The following is a 12,757-nucleotide window of genomic DNA, read 5'->3' on the forward strand; positions in this document are numbered from 1 at the left end:
AGCTTTGAAACAGCACATAATGCCAGCATTAGTAATAATTTATCCCACTGCAGTAAGGAAACACTCTCTGATATTAACAAAAGAAAAAAAACCTACAAAAGGAGCAGAATATCCATTTTATTCCTCCCAAACATCCAGAACAACAGATCCTAGTGGCCTTCTAAAATCTGAAAGGTTGGCACTGCTTTAACCCTAGGGGAGCCAAGAAGGGAGATAGCTACAGTAGACCATGTTGAAGGCCATAATAGTAACACTGCCAATCCAATGTCCAATAACCGTAATGGCGAACCTATGGCACAAGTGCCACTGGTGGCACCCAGCGCCCTCTCTGTGGGCACAGAAGCTGTGGCCTCAGTTCAGCTCTGCCACGCATGCGCACACACCTCTCACCAGCCAGTTGGTTGTCTGCCATGTATGCGTGGGGGGGCAGGGCACTGTGGGGGGGCATGCACATGCACAGGGGGCAGGGGCCACGGACGCATGCATGGGGGTAGGGCACGGGCAGGGGGACTACTCATATGCACAGGGGGTGGGGTGCATGCACACGCATTGCATTTTGGGGATTGGGGTGTGCGCTTTGGGCACTCGGTCCGGAAAAGGTTAGCCATCCCTGTCCTATAATGTCTTTCTGCCTGGTCCCCAATTGCTTTTTTTTAAAGGAATTGTGTGACCTGGTTATTCACGAAATCAGCATTTGTGTCCTATATGGAGCTACCCAGAGCCTTCTGCTTCACCATACAAATTCATGAGCCAGTTAAAATCTGATGGGGAATCCTAGTATTTTGCTGGGCTTCTATATCTTCTTCTTGACTCGGAAACAGCCGCTCAAGTGGTGCTAATCCCAAATCATGCCAGGGGTAGGATATCCAAAATCGAAACACCGTAGATTTAAGCCACCAAGCAATTTTTATATTGTCTCTAGACTATTTGTCTGTTTTATTAGATTCCTCTCCCAACTCCAACCCCAAGCATCAGCAATAAAGAGAGAAGATTTGGAGTACACACATGAACAGTTAAACATTTGGAGTTTGGAGCTACATTCTAGCTCTCTTACAGTCCAGGCAATCATTTGTTAACATCTGTACCACGCAAGCTCCTATGCAAATGCCGTTTCCATTCTATTGTGCTTTGCCTCTTTCAATTTGGAACTGAATTCAGTTCTATTGTACCGGTGCTAATGGTTTTTTAAAACATCATTTTAATGCTTGATATTTTTTTAACTTCGAGAGAGAGAGAGAGAGAGAGAGAGAGAGAGAGAGAGAGAGAGAGAGAGAGAGAGAGAGAGATCATAAAGAATTATGATCTGTTTTTATAGAAGCTGCAACAAAACACCCAGAATTTTACATTAAAAAAATCAGAACAGACTTTATATAAACACGGTCATAAATATATGAGAAAGTACCAACTAAAGCTGCCTGCTCGTTCTTAGGTACAAAATAAAGACATCTTCTTTTTCCCAAAAAAGGAATCCAGAATAAAAATGCAATCGTGAATTTTTGTGTGAACACTGCAGATTTGCTTAATAGAAACAAGAATTGAATCCCAGAATAATGTGGTTGAATAATCGCTGCAGCTCTGAAGAACAGAGAGCAAAAACCTATTTGATAGTGCTGTACTCATCACTCGGCATAAATATTCATTCGGGCAAATCAGAGCTGGATAAATGGTATTTAGTATTAGCAGATAGCCCTTTTTAGTGCTAAAGATAAACCAGCTCTTAATCAGTTTAGTGACCACTAGCATGTAATGTAGTCTTTCAGCTTTTGAATCAGATCCTGCATTCAGAACAAGTGAAACCTGCCACGGGGGTTTCTGCTTGAGCTTTAATGAATCTTCCTTTAGAGTCAATTTATAGATGCTGCTAACAGTAGGCAAAACCAACAAAGGAAAACCCTACCTGGCTAACTTTCTCGAGACTGATTCAAGTGGTCACTGGACTGGAGGGATGAAGTAGTCCAGAGAGAGTGAAAGAGGATTTCTAGACTTTGTGAACCTTTGAAAGATATCCAACTTTGGCAACTAATTTAAACAAAAACACCACTCTTAAAATTATCATAATGCAGATTTGAAGGTCTGGTTGTGTTTTAATATATTGAATGTACTGTGTATGCTCTGCTTTTTCACCAAAAATGCCCAAAAGGCAACAAAATGTTATAAAAAAACATAATGCAATTTTCATTACTTCTTCATTCATTACTAATTGAAAACCTAGACAATGTGGTATAGTAATTAGTGAGGTGAATTAGGAACAGGAATCTATGCTAACCACAGAAGTCCATTGGATGACTTCAAGCCAATCAGTTTTTCTTATCCAAACCTTCTTTACAGGTTTGTTACTGGGATAAATTAGGTAAGCAATCCTTCAAATGCTACATTCAACCCTGGGGAAAAAAAGTGAGAATTTTATTTTATGAAGACCCCAATCCTTTCCTAATAAAATGCAGAAACATCTTGGTAGACATCCCAGTTTAAATCTGAAGAAATATCTCTTTCCCTCCCTACCAGTAGAAGGGCCGTAATGAGAGAACCAAGCTGATTTTCTTTAATTGGATACCTGAAAATTGCAGCTGCCCTAATATATAGAAGAAGGGATGCGGTGACTCAGTGGCTAAGATGCTGAGCTTGTCGATCGAAAGGTCAGCAGTTCAGCAGTTCGAATCCCTAGTGTCACATAACGGGGTGAGCTCCCGTTAATTGTCCCAGCTTCTGCCGACCTGGCAGTTCGAAAGTATGTAAAAAATGCAAATAGAAAAATAGGGACCACCTTTGGTGGGAAGGTAACAACATTCCGTGTACCTTTGGCATTTAGTCATGCTGGCCACATGACCTCAGAGACGTCTTCAAACAGCCCTGGCTCTTCAGCTTTGAAACAGAGATGAGCACCGCCCTCTAGAGTCGGAAACGACTAGCACATATGTGTGAGGGGAACCTTTACCTTTACTTTACCTTTAATATATAGAAATTGGTTTTGATTGGGAGGGCTCAAAAGGCCACATTCCCAGTATCTTTGGTTGGAATATAAAAAGTTGCATTATTCCATTCAATCATATGTTCACTGATCAGTTATGGATCTCTCTAATCAGGTTTCAGCCAGAATTCTTTCTCGGGACTGTCTGCCCAATCCCTGGATTTTATCAAATCCTACTGGATGTTAAGTATGTTTCCCTTATCCGCTTACTGGGATTTTTGCAGATTCTTTGTCTACCCTGTAGCCCCTTAGTAAGTTGGAAACCTGTTCTGGATCTGTTTCTTTTGTCACTATTAAGAGACCCTAATTAGGCATTCTTGTTTGGGAAGGTAGAATCCACAGGGATCCTATTACTGGTTGCCTATGAAAGAGGGGAATACATCAATCTGCTCACCTCTTTGTGAAAAACAAATGCAGAGCCCTGCCAGACCAAAGCCAGTTTCTCTCTGAGATGGTTTGGAAAATGATGATATAGTTATAATTGATGGTGTTTGGCCTTTTCTTAATTTAGAGAAATTGCGGGAAACCAAAGCTGGGTGACTTGTCCTGAATAATGAAGAAATTGTTTTGCCTGCTTTTCTATCCCCTTATTCCCACCTCCTGGAATATCTTGTATTTCAAAGCATTCCCTTCATTGGTCAGCCCAGCTCCAGGCAATCTTAACTGTCCTCAATTTATATCTTTCCGAAGAAGTTAATCTAATATGAACCGCAATTTGTTCCCATGCTATTAGCTTCATTTGAATTACAAAAAGCTGCTGCATTTGCAGCTCCACTTAGAGCTGTTCATTTGTAAGCTTTATCCAGCCTCGGTGCCGTTAATGATCACTCACTTTGCTGAGAGCGATCCGCAGTCTCTTTGCTTCGACTGTAGCAAGTTACGTATTGCAGAGAAGGATTCACTAATTGGCCGGGTGGTGAAAGATAGTCTGAGGAACTCTTTCAGGGATGCGGGCTACAGAATGAAGATCTGTGCATCTACTGGAAACGGAAGACTCCACCGAATACAAATACAATACTGCTCTTCCAGTAATACTGCTGAATAGTAGACAGCCCTTTTCCCTGGTGACCAATGTATACAGTAAATGTCTTTAGTATGGAAATAAGCAGACATATGGGCACAACATCAAGCATGTCTAATACCCAAACAGATTCCTGATGCATTTATATACTACTTCCATGCTCCTCATCAACATGTGCATTAGGGTTTGCTGAGATTTATCTACTGCCAAAAGAAGTATCTGCCTTTTTTGCGTAAGCTTGGGAGGGAAAAACAAACAGGGATACCAGCGACAACATGTGAAAAGCTTCATAGAGATTGAAAGACACACACACACCCACACACATACACACAAATCGAACCACAGTTCATCCTGGCCTCTGTTCTTAAAACTGTAGGAGGTAAGAGGAAAGCATGGAATGGATGGAGAAGTTTCATACATTGGAACTTTTCCATAGGTGGAAAAGCTCAACAAGGAATCTCAAATGTTGACTGTGGTTTAGATAAGGCAACAATAAATCTCCAATTTGCCAATATGTTGCTGACCATACCAGATTCATGGTGGAATTTGTTATTTTTCTTTCTTTTTTTAAATCAAAAAGAAAATCAATATTTCAGATATTGTGTGGTATTCTCATTCACTACTGAATATCCTTGTTCCTTTTTCAGACTTGAAAAGCAAGCCCATATTAAGCATCAAGAATATGCTGATTACTCCAATCAGTTTCAAGTCAGTGATTCCATTTGAATTGTCATTTTGACCTGACTCAACTACATGAATCAATTCATGGAAATTGATTTAATTGATTTTTTAAAAATCCATTTTTCCCAAAATTGCCTTTCCAAACCAGTTTGATGATTGAACAAATATGATACAATGGGATTATTTGATCTATATTCATCAATCAAATTCAGAAAGTTAATTTGATTAAATTGTCTTCATGTCAGATTTACCACATTTAACTTTTACTCAGCCCTACAAATGATGTCTAATGTTCACTAGCAGAATCAGTAGAAACTGTACCGAAAAAAAGACACTGCTCCTTTTATATTACATGAATAATGACTTAATCAGTGCTAGTCAAATTGACATCACCAGAACTTAATTTATTTTGTTGGCATTGCAATTTAAATATTGAGAACACATAAGTACTTCCATATTTATTCATCCATGATGTGATGGAGATGACTTCTGAGAACTGAATACACTGTACATAGAATGCTTATCTGTGAATGAATGCATCATAAAGCAGTGAGGGACCTTTATCTGCCATTTAGCTTTCGAAGACTTAGAAATAGAACTTTTGTATCTAATGCCAGTTTTAGCATAATCCTCTTTAAATGCAACTTTCAAAATATGCTTAACATGCTGCTAAGTTATTATTGAGAAGTATAAATGCGACTGTATGAACAAATCCAAGAAATGGCAGGGTTGGCACTTAGACAACCATTTCTTAAATGTGCTTCATTCCTTGTTTGATCACTATAACTATAAGCACAAAAATTAGAAACTGGTCCATAAGAGCTGACTTCCTCCAGAATTCTAAAATTACAAGGAAGAGGTTTATGGGTTGGTGGCATCAGTTATGGAAATGGATTATAGATTCAATTGGAACTAACAGAGAAATTTCTTCCCTGTGTAACAGAAGAAACACATCTCTTTAAGGAAACAAAGTGAAGATTATTTAAGGTAGAGATCAAGGAACTCTGGCCACATTAAAAAAAATAGCAGAATACAGCACATATAGTATTAAGAAAGAACCTAAGAACAATTTTAGAGGTCAATCGGAGTGTAGATCAGTCTCAGAGCTGAGTTAAAATGCTTATATTAAGCATGAGAGTTTTCTTGAAAGACTTTTGAAATGCTGGGAGGCTGGTTTGTACATGGAATTAGTTTTAAATATATTTAGGATGATATCAGGAGCTGACTATGAAGTTAATCCACAGATGGCACTACACTCAAATTACACTCTATCTGTGTGTATTGTGAAATTTCAAGACAGTGATGGCAGGGTTCTAAGCAGGATGGTATACATTAGCACTTTAAACAGATATCCCTTCAGTCTTTTCAGTTGAATGCTTTTGAATAAACAAGGAATCCATCACATGTCCTTTCACAAGTCATCTTGGTCTTTATTTGGTGTATTTGAGACATATACATAAATACAACTTAAGCACACCATACCAGGGCAGTGAAAATCCAGGGGAACTCCATGGTTGATCTAGGTCAGTGATGGCTAATCTTTTTGCCATCGCGTGCCAGGAGGGGGGAGCGGGGGGGTTGCATGCGTGTGTATCCACACCCATAATTCTATGCGCCCCGACCCCGTGTGCATGACCCCCTCCCCACTCCCTGCACTCTTGGCATGTGATGCCCGTTTTTCTTTCTCACCTGGTTCCAGGGCCTCTCTAGGAGTCTGGGGAGGACGATAACGGCCTTCCCTATCCCTCTGGAGGTTCTCCGGAGGCTGAAAACAGCCCATTTCCCTACTTCTGATGGGCCCAGAAGACCTGAAAATCAGCTGGCAGAGCTGAGCTCGGGTGCCCACTGATATGCTTACACGTGCCACCTGTGGCACGCGTACCATAGGTTCGCCATCACAGGTCTAGGTTTCGCAATGTAATGTTTGGAATTTTTGCATGTAATATCTAAACTACGTGTTTTCAACCTGTGGCCCATGGACCATATGAGGCTCTGGACAGCTAATAATGGGAGGCCCCACAATCCAAAAAAAGTAGTTTGATACATACAAACACAAACACACACACATACTATTATATATTTTATACATGGCCCAAGACAATTCTTCACTCAATGCAGCCCAGACAAGCCAAAGGTTGGACATGATCTAAACATAAGAAATACATTCAGTTTCCATTATCACCAGCCATATTTATAATCACAAATAAATGGAATACTAAAATACATCATTCATAGGGCCAATGCACCAATAAAGCATTTTGAAAATTATATAATGAACAATTAACTCAAACTTGGGAGCCAACATATAATCTAAATATAATATCTAATGTTTTAATGCAGTAAAATTGTTCTGCTCCAAAGCTGTTTTTTATAAGCAGCTGGTTCCCATTTGTTCTTTTTCTGTGATTCATACTGTAGCTCTCAATATTTTTTCACTTTCATCATCATCATCAGTCTCAAGATAAATTGCTTTGATGGACTATGGAGTGGACCACTTTATTGATAAGGACAATTGGTGTATGAGGCTGCCTGTTTACATCTCTTTGACTCAAAAATATATGCAAATATTCTGTTTACTATCATGCAGTGCTAAATAATTTGGGGGGCATCGGTGTACAGACCTTGCCTCCAAGAGCTACACACATACACCGAGATAATTGTTTGTTGTGAGCTTTATTCTTTCCAAATGGATATCTGAAATGGAAATACAAGTGTGCTTTGTTGAAATTTTTATACCAAATCCTCACATCCTGGTTCACTAAAGTTTCTAAGCATAGATACTCTGTGTGTGTTTGTGTATGAGAGAGACAGAGAGACAGGGACAGACAGAGTGGTGGGAGGGGGAGAGAGAGCAGGGACAGGGGGGTGGGATTTCACCTAAATGAAATTTCAATCCATTTTCAGATCTTTGCACTGAATTTATACGGTCAAAAGATTGCTGACATCTGATGTCAATGAGCCATACCTGAACTGAGTTTAAATGGCTAGCCATACAACTTGACTTGATCCTGCTGGCCAGAGTTAGTTCTATGTAATAAAATTCTGCTCTCATCAAAACCCATATATAAGTGTCAGCTTTCTGTTTCTATTAAATATAGGTGTGAGAACAGTCCGGTTCCTGCGAGCCGGTAGCGGTGATGATATGACCGGTGTTAAAAGAAAAAAATGAGTAGACCGGTGTCTGCAAAAATAAATGGGTAGACCCAGTGGTGGGATTCTACTTTGGTAGAACCGGCTGTTAAGTAGTTAAGTAGTTAAGCCAGTGGTTCCCAAAGTGGGTGGTACGATGCCTTGGGGGGGCGGTAAGAGGCAAGGGGGGTGGTAGGGGGGCGCTAGAGGCAAAAGGGGGCAACAGGGGAGCGCTAAGTGGCAAGGAGGATGGCCCTCACCCTTTGGCCTGTGCCTCACAGCAGTTATCTCCTTGCAAGCAAACAGCAAGAAAAAACAACTCCTTTCAGCTTCAGCGTAGGCTAATTAGCTCGTTGATTAGATCTGCCTCCCGACTCTCAGCTGATTTGCTCTCAGCTGTTTTGTGCAGGGCTTGGCTGCTTGCTGCAAAGAGCTAAATTGCTGGAGCAGATTTTTTTTTCTCCTTATGCAAATCAAGCTGAAACCGAAATTGAAAGTAAAGCAGGGTGTTGGCTGTTACCTTGGAAAATTAGGCAGAGCAGATTTCTTTTCTTTTTCCTCACCAAAAAAGGTAGATGCAAACAATGGGAAATTTAGGGAAAAAGAGGAGAGTTCAAGATTTTTAAACACAAAAGAAAAAAATTCTTTTTTTTATAATTAAACAATGTGAAGATGGATATAAAAATAGATGATAATGAGAAGGGGTATAATATAGAATAGAAGGGAAAAATGAATTTGATTAAGATTAGAGATGAGGATGAAGGGTAATATTGTTTTTTTAAAAAAATAGATGAGGAATAAATATGGCAAAAAGGAAATATAGAAATTGTAAATTTAATTGAAATGACTAAACACTGTTTAAATTTGTGAACCGGCCAAATACTCTGTTCAAAGAAAATACATTGTATGTTTGTATGTGTGTTTTAATTATTGCTATTTATTCATATTTGTTCTCATTAATTCTTTAAAATTTAACAATTCATTCTTTATCTTAATATCTTTATATTTGTTTGGGGTTGTCTTTCTTCCCTTTCATCTTTTTTATTGTACAGCAATCTTTCTCCTCAAACCTACCACCTCTCTCTTTTCTTTCCTTCTTACTTTCTCTTCCCCCCCTCTTCTTCTCCTCCCTACTTCCTCTTCCTTTCTCTTTCTTCTCCTCTCTTCCCCCCTCTCTTACCCTCACTCCTACTCTAATTTCCCTTCCCCTCCTTCCTCCCTTCTCTTCCTTCCCTCTCTCTCCTTCCTTTTTCCAGCTCTCTTCTCCTTCCTTCATCCCTCTCTATTGCTGTATCCTTTTGTGCATATGGATTACTCAGAGGGCTGAAAAAGTTATTTTTGACTGGTCCTCGCACTTTTGACCAGTCCTCGAACTTACGACTGTCCTCACATTTTACATTTTTTCCCTATCTTGTCACCATGGTGAAGAGAAGCAGTTGTGAAATGAGTGACATGGTTGTTAAGAATGCTGCACAGGCATAAATGTGAGGAGGGTCATAAGTGTGAGGACCAGTCAAAAGTGCGAGGACCTGTCAGAAATGACTTTTTTCAGCCCTCTGAGTAGTCCCTATACACATAGCCATGGCCACCCAGTCACATGACCAGCTAGCCACCCCCACCCAGTCACATGACCTCCAAGCCACGCCCACAGAACCGGTAGTAAAAAAAATTAGAACCCACCCCTGTGTGAGAACCCTGCATCGGGAACATAGCCACAGAAGACCACAGATATTAAGGTATAACAACAAGCCAGTTCAGAAGCAAAGCCAAAACCCATGGATTCACAAGAGTTCTGTGATGAAAGGAATGAAAATTCACTTTCCTGGAGGTCAATTTGGGTGAAAGAGGAAAAATCCTTCCAAGTCCTCTTAACAGTCTTTCATTGAACCAAAGCAATTTTGTTGTCAGTGTTGCTCAAAAGGACAAAGAAATAAACGTCAGTATGTGACACTTTTGAATAAACTTTGCTTTTCTAGATTTCAAGATATATTTGGTAGCCTGTACAATTTGGACTGGACTTCCCAGTGAGATAATTGGAGTAGGAGCAATTAGTCCCAGCATCAGCTCATAGGCTAGCATAATCTACAGAAGTTGTTAAGGTTGATATTGCTTGAAACCCATGATTCCTTTTTCTTGGATCACCTTGTTTCAGTGGGCTTCACTGAGCAAACCACAAGATGCTAAAATAATCACATGGCTACAATAGTATTATCATACATACCCCCATCTCCTTACAGTCTTGCATCCTGGTATCTGATGTGAAAATGTAAGTCACAGCATCTGCATAGTGATCCCCACATTTATCCCTCTTGCCCCCATCCCACAAAAGCCCACAACTTCACTCACTCACTCACTCACTCACTCACTCATTCATTCATTCATTCATGTTGCCTAGGAATCTATTTCATTTGCATACCCAGAAATAAAATTTATTACTTCATTAAAAATTATAGATCCAAAAACAAAAGTTAACTTCTACTTCTAGTGACATTCATGTAGTTTCCTTTCCAAAAATATGGAAGTGGTTGGTCATGGTCTTCTTCTTGGACTTGCCAGCCCTGCTATTCCAGGTGGTTCCTCCATCTGAGTACTAATCAGACCCAATTACTTTAGCTTTTCCAATTCAGTCAAGGTCAACTAGCTACTGACTCCTAGCTAGAGACTGATTTCAAAGCCCAGTTCCATAGGTTGCCAGAACCTTCATCAGTCTTGCCAAGACTGCTGAGAGTTGTGCTTCTATGCATACTATGGGCCTAGATCTCAATGATGTGGCAAAGGTACCCAGGCTATGTCACTTTAGAATTCAGGGAACAGCATATCAGAAAACTAGATGCTAATGCACATTTCAAATCCAGCCAAATTTCATTCATGGAACAACAGGAATCATACAAGCCACTTTCCATAGTACAAACTATATATTGATCTACCATTTTGGTGAGAATTAAATCATCATTTGTGGCAGTGACATTTGATAATGATGATAATAATAATACCTTTATTGTCATTGTACGTGTATGCACAGTATATCCATACAACGAAATTCATTTAACACCCAAAGACCAGGTCCAACACACATAACAATCGCCAAACACACTCTCACCCACCACAAATTCCCCACCCCTAAACCACCCAAACATCCACACAACAGACCAAGTAATGCTGTCCAACAGCTCACTGATGGTGGCCCTTTAGTTCATTGTTGAGTGCAATTATAGCTCTGGGATAAAAACTATTCAGAAAACGTGTGGTCTGAGTTTTAATTGTTCTGTATCTTCTGCCGGAAGGCAACAGTCCAAAAAGATTGTAAGCAGGATGGGAAGAGTCTCTGAGAATGTTATGCAACTTCCTCAAACAGCGAGATTCGAAGATGTTGTCCATGGCTGGTAGCTGGAGCCTGATGATATTCTGGGCAGTTTTAATGATTCTCTGTAGAGCTTTTTGGTCCACTACAGAGTTGCTCCCATACCATGCAAGAATACCATATGTCAGGACACTCTCAATGGTGCTGCAATAGTAGGACAGAAGTAGATGCTGAGATAGATTTATCTTCCTGAGCATTCTCAGGAAGTAAAGCCTCTTCTGTGCCTTCTTCACAAGCATGTTAACATTCATAGTCCATGAGAGGTACTCCGAGATATAAATGCCCAGAAATTTAAAACTACCAATCCTCTCCACCTGCTCACCATTTATGTACAATGGTAAATGTACATCTCTCTTCCTCCTGAAGTCATGGGTTTAATATTTCATTTTTGCAGGAAATAAACATCCCTTTTCAAACCTATTGTGGTTCTTCAATACCAAACTCATTCTACGATTCAGAGGAAATTGCGGGACACCATTCATAAAAGTAAATTGAAGTCATATTGACTAAATATTCTAAAAATGAAAACCATTAACACATTTTTAAAGTTATTAATTAATTTTGTTACCTTCATTTAAAGATGAAAGTTAATGAGTAGGTGACCCTCTTTATCAGGCAGTAGCAGCAAAGCTGAGTAAATTGCAAAGGATGGCAGAAACCAAACAGAACCTTCATCTGGGAAAACATTCCATATTTAATGGTCATTTGGGAGAGTGAGAGAAACTCTATTCCACTTGTATTGGCTTATTTCTGAAAGAGCTATCCCTAGCATGATGCCATTAACCTTCAAACAGTTCTGGTACTAACAGTTCCTTTTTTCTACATCTACAGAGTAATAATAATGGCAGAGATGTGCCACTATCACCTCCACTCAATTATTGAGCACATTTCAATATGGCCAGCTAGTCAAGAGCAAATCTATGCAGTTATACGCAGTTAGAGGTATTTGAGGGACTAACCTTGTAGAATTGAGGAAAGCAAATCTGATTACAAAGATATTTACATTACATAGATTCCAGTTGCTTCTGGATTCAGAACTTAAGAGGTAGAGCAGCTCACAAGGAAAATCCAGGGAAACATAAAGGAATTGTATATTAGGTTTAATATTCCTAGTTGTTTTTATTTGTGTGTGTGTGTGTTTGTGTGTGTGTGTGTGTGTGTGTGTGTAAAAGTGTTTTTTCTATCAAGACACCTGGTCTACCCCAATATGGGAGGGAGCATACTGCTTCCCTTTCGCCTTTCAGCTCCAATCCAGGGGCCCTCAGGCAGTCGCTTTCACGACAAACTATTTTGTATCAAATTTATATTTTGCTGATAAAGAATTTTTTTTTATCAGCAATACACACACACACACACACACATACATACATACATAAAGGAATTGTATATTAACTTTAATATTCATATATATATGAAGTGTGGCTTGACAGATAGGCACTGGACTTAATGGTGGGGAGAACCATATTCAAGCCTAGATATCAGTGGTGGGTTCCTCCCGGTTCCGCCCGGTTCTGCCAAGCTGGTAGCGGTGACAATATGACGTCACTGAACCGGTTCTGCTCCCCCGCCCCCCGTGTTATTCTTACCTTTTATTTGG

This window comes from Pantherophis guttatus, chromosome 1 (assembly GCF_059756535.1).
Source record: "Pantherophis guttatus breed Tessera chromosome 1, ASM5975653v1, whole genome shotgun sequence".
NCBI classification, from domain to species: domain Eukaryota; kingdom Metazoa; phylum Chordata; class Lepidosauria; order Squamata; family Colubridae; genus Pantherophis; species Pantherophis guttatus.